The sequence below is a fragment of the Oryza sativa genome, chromosome 1 (assembly GCF_034140825.1).
Source record: "Oryza sativa Japonica Group chromosome 1, ASM3414082v1".
In the NCBI taxonomy this organism is placed as follows: Eukaryota; Viridiplantae; Streptophyta; class Magnoliopsida; order Poales; family Poaceae; genus Oryza; species Oryza sativa.
In genome coordinates, this window is record NC_089035.1 from 5,285,208 (window position 1) to 5,295,321 (window position 10,114).

Sequence of the window (10,114 nt, forward strand, 5' to 3'; positions counted from 1 at the left end):
AAAAAAAAAACTAACTTGGGCCTAATGGCTAGCAGCACGGTTAGTATAGCCACCCTAGGTTTGATTCCTTCCTTCTCCATTTTTTTTTATATTCAGTCCAAACTAGCTAGACCACACATCCAAAAATAAATTAAAAAAGTTGAGACAAATTCAGCATATAAACCCTATACTATTAACACATTGAGATGAAAGAGCATTAGACAAACAACCCGTTAATTTTACAAGGACAAATATATAAGTGAACCAGTAAACTTAAAATGGAAGATAAAGAAATTTCACATCCCCCGCATAGAACGCTAGGTATGTTCAGCCAATTAGTTCACCTAATTAGCTTTCTCAAATTAATTAGTTATTAGGTTCTAGGTATAATATTTTTAGGATAAATTTTAAATAGTAGAAACACATCCTTTTTGAGACGGATGCAATAGTCGTCGTTAGCCCTTGCATCCCTACCATGCAATCGATCCGGCCATAGAGAATCCCATAAGAGGATGAGTGGTATAGAGAGATTGCACGTCTATGCTGCATAGTGTGCCATTACCTATAGCTTCTCGTTCACCCTGAAGTGCAGTGCCTGCGATAACTAATCTTCACTATTATAAACATTAAAAATATTTTTTTATCTAATATTTTGGTACCTTGCTCGAGTCCATACTGATTTTTCATCCATCGGCCCTGGCCCGATTGTTTCGGTGCTGTGTGTCTTTGTTTCCACTCCTAATCAGTGTGCGTTGTGAGTTCAAGTGCACGCGTTGCGCGATTCAGTCACGACGTCCCCATATCTCCTGCTGTTTCCAGGACTCGACATATGTGCACTTTGGCACATCTCCTAGATGGACCGAGGAAAAACAGAAAAGACGATACGTAGAGCCTTATTATACATACGGAACTGGTCGAATATTGGTCAAGACATGCTTATGTGATGCATTAGCGATCAAATATTAATTCGTGGATAATTTTTTTTTATATTTTTTCGTGCCGACTTAAAAGCTCTTGCTTAAAAATAAGCTACGATAAAAGGAAAATCAAAATCAACTCCGAAAATTAAATTTGAAAATCAGCTATATTTGTTTTGGAAGGGGTTAGATCATGAAAATCAAACCGTGATCATCTAAATGCTAATGCAATATTAGTTTTCCCTTTGAAATGCACGGATCTTTTTTCCAGTGCAAAGAAGAAAACAAATTGGTACGAGAGATGACATTTTGCCTTGCCTCCCATTGTATCGCGTCGCGTCGCATGCAAGAGCTGCCAAAACGAAACATTGTACGATTATATATACTCCCTCCGTCGCTAAATATTTGGCGCTGTTGACTTTTAACTATATGTTTGACCGTTCGTTTTATCCAAAAACTTTGGTGAAATATGTAAAACTATATGTATATATAAAAGTATATTTAACAATGAATCAAATGATAGGAAAAGAATCAATAATTACTTAAATTTCTTAAATAAGACGAACGGTTAAACATATTTTAAAAAAGTCACCGGCGTCAAATATTTAGGTACTAGTATTATATTTGCGTGGCGATGGGAGCTACTCCATCCGTTTCAAAATATTTGACACCGTTGACTTTTTAGCACATGTTTGACCGTTTGTCTTATTCAAAAAATTTGTGAAATATGTAAAACTATATGTGTACATGAAAGTATATTTAACAATAAATCAAATGATATGAAAAGAATAAATAATTACTTAAATTTTTTGAATAAGACGAATGGTCAAACACATACTAAAAAGTCAACGGTGTCAAATATTTTGAAACGGGGGAATATATTGGTCGGCCAAAACCTAGTACGTGCGTGCACACAGCGAGGCGGATTCGTAGCGAAGCATATGCATGCAGCGCACCGACATGTAGATCTTTGATTCTTTGGTCGATCGTTTGTCGTCGTGCAGGGCAGGTGGCGCTGTCGTGGCCGTTGATCGATCGTGGTGACAGCCAAACGCACGTTCGATCGATCCACGGATCCATGATTTTATTTGCCGCTGGCCTGCGCGCGGCTGCAGACGTACGGCCACCGGCCGGCCACCTGATCGCGCTCTCGCTCTATAGCTCTCGTACGCGACGCGCGCGGGTAACCAGCCGCGTGTGCTTGCACGTACTCGATCGTATACGTTGCATCCAGCTGTCCGCATGCATTGCAGCCAGGAGAGCCGAGGAGTGTCGCTGCTGGAGGTTCTCGTACAGAAACTTTTTTTTTAATAAAAAAAAACACACCGTTTAGCAGTTTAAAAAATATGCGAGCGAAAAACGAGAGGAGAAAGTTGGGAACCAGCCGTGCCGAACACACCCAAAGCTTGTCCTTAACCCTTGTTTATTTCCCTCCTCTCTTATGAATACATGCCACTCTATACATTTAGTTCTTTCTTTCTAAAATATATATAAGAACCTATAGTATCGGATGGAACACTTTAGTTTTTATTACTACGACACATTTTTGTGACCGACTCTGGAATATATATAACTTTAAACTGATCAAATTAAACGGTTCAAAACTTTGTTGCTAAGTTGATTTTTTATAATTTTAATTTAAACTGATTAAATTAAGTGCATGGTTGAGAACTTTGTTTATAAGAATTTTATATGTAGCAGTGCTCATCCGAGAAATATAACCTATCATTATCTAATCAGTATTACAGATCTTAACCAATTACCTTTTCTTACAGCAGAAGAGATGCACGTAGATGAGTGAATCATATATATACAAGTCGCAATCAAAGTAATGGATCCAATCAAGGTGAAAAGACGAGGTGTGGCCGCCGTGGAAATTCTGAATTAGGAGATATATTGCTTAACACAGTATTATATATAATTAGTTGAAGATCGTATCCTAATTAAGTCATGAATGAATGAATCTCTATAGCTACGGTGGTCGACCGTCAATGGTCATTCCTCGACGTACTAATTAACAAATGAATATATTCGATTGTGTACGTGCTAGATCGATCGATGATACGCAATTATTTATGCTTCTTTGTCCAACATGACTCATTTCACATCCTGCCCGAATCTTGTCGCCTTGACAATTTTGGCACATGTACGTACAGTGGCGTCTTGATCTTTATCTTAGTGGCCTCTCTACAGATAGATATCGATCCAGCTGAGAACTTGTCAGGTTTTATCGAGGACCAAGTTGCCCTGCCATGTGTATAGTGTTTGCGGATGGACAGCTTTTACGGTATGCAGTCCAAATATATCACATAAATATACAAATTGTATATTTTTCTTATTACACGAAAGATGTGAACACATGTGGGAGTTGGTTTCATTCCTTTCCCAATCAACCTCACTCGTTTTCATGCGTACGCATTTTTAAACTGCTAAACGGTATGTTAAATTTTATTTACAAAAATTGCTTTTAAAAATTATATTAATATTTTTTTTAAAAAATATAACACTTAATTAGTCATGCACTAAACATCACTTTGTTTTGTGTGCTAGGAGTGAAGGTTCCCAACCCTTGCCCCCGAACTTAGTCTAAAGTTCTATTAAAAGTGCACCTCCTACTATGTGCATGTGTATCATAAGGGAGTGTCTAAATTCTAGCTACCTGAAACTAAATTTTCTATCATTTTTTTCATGCATGATAATCCAATATGGTTCTCATATCACTCCCTATTATTTATTCATTTAAATAAAATCCCTTCTTAGTATAAACAGGTTGAACAAAAAATTGGTAACATATATACAAAGATTTACAAAATTACATGAAATAAAAATAAAGTAAAAACATATATAACAACAAAATTGCTGTTAAAACGGAGTAAAATTGCACATATATCTAAATATTCTAGGTGTCCAGCGCTTGAAATCAACCAAATACCATGTATGTGTCATCTAACTAACCCTACATTCATGCATGTGTTGAAATAATATGAAAGTTTTTTCTGTTTACGCGCACTATATCCGTGTGTTGTGACGGAGATAAGAATTTAAGATCACAAGTTGAAGAATGGAAAGCAATAAAAAAATACAAGAGTGGCGGAATTGGTGCAGAGCATACTGTCACCCTCCAATTCCAACTCCCCCTTTTGAAACATAATTTTTATATATTTCGCACACATCATCTCGATCAGATTTGCAGAAACATATGGTGCCCAGCATATCTAAAGCAAGAGATGCAGATGACGTCAACAAACCGTTCAATTTGATGAGATTTGTTCGTATAAGATCTTCACGAGGATCCTGAATAATCCTGATGCAGGCGTAGACTTAATTACATATAGCATCCAGTGAGTTTACTCGCGGCAAAAGGTGAAATTTGCGATCTCCAAAAGGAAACAATACTATATCAAACCAGAATATAAATTAGGACAAGCAGTTCGGTTCGATCAGTTTGTCACTGTCACACACGCACTACATGCATTTTTTAATACGATTTCACGCAGGACACATTATACGATATGCATCAATCTTCAGGATGGCGATAGTACACATTTTACAGCTATATATTTCAGATCACAAGCTTTTACACGTGTCACATACACAACATACTCCCTCGATCTATCCCAGGAAAAATAGAAAAAAAATCAATTTTTAGATTTGAATCTGGATATTGCCTACTCCAGGTCCTAAAATAAACCATTCTTATACGGGATGTTACCAGGGTTTCCCAAACCGCCGGGGCCGGGGTTACTGTGCCCCGGTGGTAAGCACGTTTAATGTGCGATAACTGTGGAAAACCGTACTGACGGAGCGTGGGGCTCCTCACCGGGAGACCGCGCAGGTCCCCCTTTACCGGTTCGGCCGGGGGCGCTAAGTGAGGTTCTTCGCCCTCGATCTGAGGAACGTCAGCGAGAGAGGAAGTGCACAAGACACGGGCGACGTAGACAGGTTCGGGCCGCTGAGAAGCGTAACACCCTACTCCTGTGTTCTGGTGGATCTGTGTGTGAAGGAATACAGAGAGCCGGAGAGCGAGAGAGAGTTCAGGCTCTAGAACCCATTCCCCAGAGTCCCAACCCCTCTTCCTCTTTTTCTCCTCTTTTTTCTCCCTCTTTTCTCCTTTTTTCCTCTCCTAGGCCTGGGCCTCCTTTTTATCTGGTCAGGAGTCACCACATGGGCCTCCAGCTGCCTAAGAAAGGAAACATGCTTTTTACAATGAGGGCTAGTCTACAGCCGGAAGTGACCTCTGATAAGCAGAGCACACACCTCCTGCCCCGCTCGTCAGCTTTCCCGGTGGACGCCCATTTCAACCTTCATTCAATGGCCAGCGACTTCCTTGCTATGCTTGCGCTGAAGCCTGGAATGGATCTGACCGGGACTGACATACCAACTCCAGGAGTTAGCACGCCGGCTCCGGCTAGGGACGAGAGCCAGGAAGCTCTCATCATTCCGACGGGACGGGGCGAGGCGTGTGACAGGCCGCCTGTTGCCACCTAACCCGCGATCTGACCGGTCTGTGACCGGTCACACACCGCGACCGGTCACGGACCGGATAAGCGTGCGCTGCGCCGCATTAAATGCGGCCTGGCGCGCTCGTCCAACCCGCTATAAATGCGGTTAGGTGAGTCCCGCTGTGCTCACCTAACCCACACACGTGGTGCCAAAACCACAGGGGGTCGGGGCGCCCCAGCCCTCGGGGCCGAAACGGGAGCGCCTGAGCCCTCGGGGCCGACACGGGAGCGGCCCAACCCCTCGGGGAGACAGAGGGAGGGGTGGCCACGTCACCCTCGGGCCCGATCCCCCCCCCCCCCGAGAGGGTCAGGCCACGTGGGTGACCGCGGCTACCCAAGCCTCTAGTCACGATACCCCCGGCCCCATGTCACCGACACGTACGAAACCATATAAAATTTATCAAAATTTCAAATTTCGAATTTAAAAGACTACCATGGTTTTTCTTTTACCGTACCCCGTGGTAAGCACGATTATCGGCGATTTTGGGAACCTTGGATGTTACATATCCTAATACAAAGAATTTGTATACATTCCGTTCGAGGTTTAGTTTGTTTTGGGACGAATAATAGAGTATGTCTAAATTCATAGTTAGAAGTAATCTTTTTTTTTATGGATGAAGTATATAGGTCAGTGTCACGCCCAGAAATTCCCGGATAGAATTTCAAGCAGAATGTGCATTAAAATCCCCGTCCAGGACCGGCCGGGGTACACAAACGACAATGTTGACATTCAGATCCACGTCTTACAAACATCATAAAAGTCTTACATAAATGCAGCGGAAGAAAAGAAAGACAACAAGAGCTAAGCCTTGACTAAAACTGAAGCGGGAACACCACTCCACAGGCATCCTCGACGGCACGGACAAAGCCTACTCCTCGGAGAAACCTTCATCTGACCCGAACTTGAACTCTGGGGTTGGGAAAAGTAGAGTAAGACTGAGTACTACCCACTGTACTCAGCAAGTCATACCGGAATAGGGGTATGGTGCAGGGAATCATCAAAGAAGAGCTAAAGTGGTTCATTTGCATAAAGCGAGCATTTATAAACAGAAATTGAAAGATTTAAACAGTTGTAATAATTAATTAATATTAATCATCCGCTGTCCAACGCTATCCCACGTTGCGACAGGCCCAGCCATCCACCTAAACTATCCAAATTCAAAAGATTACACTAAGGTGAGACTAATCACGGTGAATCTGGTTGACCGCCCATAACCGCGGGCACGGCTATTCGAATAGTTTTACTCTGATCAGAGGTGTACAACTGTACCCACAAGACACAGCCCCACGACACGTTTCCGTGCGCCGACATGTCACCACGACATACCGGAAAGAGGCCGTGACAGGACCCTTCGCATAACCCCCTCTAACCAAGCACACCACACCTCAGATTTCACCCCCACTCCTCGCAAGGCAGCGGGAAGTCCCCTCTCGTGCCTAGGTGAATCCGGAAGCCGCATAGGCCGTCGCAGGGCCCATCCAAACTCCATCACGCCCACCCTTGCCTGGATGCGTCGGCTAGAGGAAAGCTACGCTACAAGCCCAGCCGTTGCCCACGCTGGCTTGTGGTAAGTACGATAAGTTCTTCCAGGGCATCCCGCGAACCGGTCCTTAACTGCCATGGGTGCGACCAGCAAAACCATGCACCCACAGCCCACCATGTGATTTATTTTAATTAACCAACACCAAAGCGGTGTTACTAATCCAACAAAACCATTAGAACCAACAGTCTAAACATTAATAGGATTTTTCCCCATTGTGAACTAGTTGAACTAAGCATGGCTAAGCAATCCCTAGTCCAAACTCTAATCATGTTATAACCCCAAGCTGACAAAGAAACATGGTACATCAATAGCATGGCTACGACAATAGGTAAACAACCCATAGTAACCTTATAAAACGATGCAGTATTTGAACGAAAACAATAGAGCATTTGCATTATAGGATCAACATGTTCAAGTGACAAGCATGACTTGCCTTGCTCTGCTGCTGGAGGAACCTCGACGACTATTTCGAAGTACACCGGAGCGTCGGAGGAATCGGAATCTAGCGACATACAAAGCAAACATTGCAAACAGGCTATAAGACTACTGAAACAGGGAACAAAACCATTTTTAATAGATTCTACACATTTTTCTTGATTTACTGAGACTTGAATGGGCTTAAACGGAGCTCGGATGAATTAGTTATGAATTTTAGAAGATTCACTGTGTTTATTACTATACAAGAAAAACCTTAAATCATTTATTGCGCAATATATTCCAGGACTGACGTCATCAAGGCGGGGCGCGGCGCCGACATGCGGGCCCCACCGGTCAGCGGCTCGGGGAGGGAGGAAGGGCGCCGACAAGCGGGCCCCACCGGTCAGCGGCTCGGGGAGGGCGGTCCACGGCGGATCGGGTCCACGGACCGGGGAGGAGCGGCGCGCCACGCGGCGGCCGAACCAATGGCCCCGATCTACCCAAGGGTAGATCGGACGGCGCCGGGAGCTCGGATGAATTAGTTATGAATTTTAGAAGATTCACTGTGTTTATTACTATACAAGAAAAACCTTAAATCATTTATTGCGCAATATATTCCAGGGCTGACGTCATCAAGGCGGGGCGCGGCGCCGACATGCGGGCCCCACCGGTCAGCGGCTCGGGGAGGGAGGAAGGGCCCCCGACAAGCGGGCCCCACCGGTCAGCGGCTCGGGGAGGGCGGTCCACGGCGGATCGGGTCCACGGACCGGGGAGGAGCGGCGCGCCACGCGGCGGCCGAACCGATGGCCCCGATCTACCCAGATCGGACGGCGCCGGGAGCTCGCGGCCGGTGCGCGCGGGCACGGCGCAAACCGGCCCGGCGACCATGGCGCGCGACGGCGCGGCGCACATGCGGTAGCGGCGCACATGCGGCAGCGGCGCAAGACGGCGGCCGACGGCGACCGACCGGCGGCGGCTAGAGGTGAAGCGGCAGCTACGCGGCTAAGCGGCGGCGCGACGGCTAAACGGTGCGGGAGAGAGAGAAAGAGGAGGAGAGGCCTCACCGACAACGGTCGACGACGGCGGGCGACGGAGGACGATGGCGACGGCGGGACGAGCTCCGGAACCTCCTAACGAACAAAAGGAGAGGGGTTAGAGGGAGAGAGGAGAGTGCGAGAGGACGAGGGCGCCGGCCGAAGGCGGCGGCCATGGCGTCACTCACCAGCGCACGACGGGGATGGGGCTCTGGCGGCGAATCTCTACGGAGGAGGGGTGGACGAGGTGGACCTCGGCCGCGCGAACCCAACGGCGGCGACGGCGCGGTGCGGCGGCGAGTGTAGCGGCGGCTAGAGGCGACCGGAGTAGTGGGAGAGGCAGCGGCGGATGGGCGCACGGCGCGGGAGCGATGGGGAGCTCGGGAGAGGGAGGCGAAATGGGGAAAAAGCGAGAGGGAGCGACGGGGGAGCTTAAATAGGGAGAGAGAGGGCCGGACGTGGCCGGGAGAGGCGGGAATCGCCGGCCGACGTGGGGGAGTGGGGGAGGAGAGAGAGGCGGGATTCGAAAATCGAATCCCGGCCATCTCGGGCGCGGGCGCGAGCGGGAGAGAGAGGGGAGTGGGCGCGGGGAACGCGGCGCACGCGCGGGCGTGGTCGACGTGGCCTGGAGGAGGCGGAGGCGTGGACGCGGCGGCGGTTTCGGGCGCGGCGGTTGCTGGCGCGGCTTCGGCCGGAGGTGGGGGAAGGACCCGACAGGTGGGCCCCACCTGTCGGCGACCCCGGGAGAGGAGGGCGGCGGGCGGCCTGGCTGGGCCTCGGCCTGCGGCCGGCCCAACAGGGAGGGGGGGAGGAAGGAGAGAATGGGCCGGCGGCCCATTCGAAAAAAAGAGGAAAAAGGGAGGAAAAAGAAAAAGAAAAAGGAAAAAGGATTTTCCCTGGAATTAAAATATTGCTTGCTCAATTTTAATTGGTTAAAATTATTTCTAGAGCTCTGAAAATTTCACTAAAAATCCTGTTAATGAATTTCGACATGTAGAACTCAAGAAAAATTCCACATGTCAAATCCGATTATTATTTGCATTACTTTCTTAGGGTTTTTTCTTGATTTGCACCTGTATTTTCTTGGGGGTCGTTTATAAATTAAATTTTTGGCTTGGGAGGAGAACTTCGGGGTGTGACAGTCAGACACGAAGTCTGTTGCAGTCCCCATCAAGTACCGATCCTCACTGATCCATGCATGCCAACACATGATCTCAGAGGATCTTGAGAATGTAGATTGGGGTGTTGATATCATGTGATATATTTCACACACAATGCCAACGACAGTATAGCTGGCGAGTCATGTGGAAGTCGTCTCTGAACCTGATCCGAAACATGGTACAGATTCTGCTGTAGATGATCGTTCAAAGGAAGGTGATCCATATGTATCAGTCATCGTGACCCCATCGCATCTCCCCAAAGATACGATCGATTCGGAGCTTTGTAAGATGGAGAAGCCACCGTATACCTATCCATGTAACTAACGTGAGACTTCATTTTCGTAGACAAATTCATGCTACCTCCGTTTTTTCATATATGATATTGTTGATTTTCTAACAACCGTTAGACCATTTGTTTTATTCAAAGTTTTTGTGCAAATATAAAAAATTTCAAGTTATGCTTAAAGAACATTTAACGATAAATCAAGTCACAATAAAACAAATAATAATTACATAAAATTTTTGAATAAGATAAATGATCAAATTAAAAAAATCAACGAC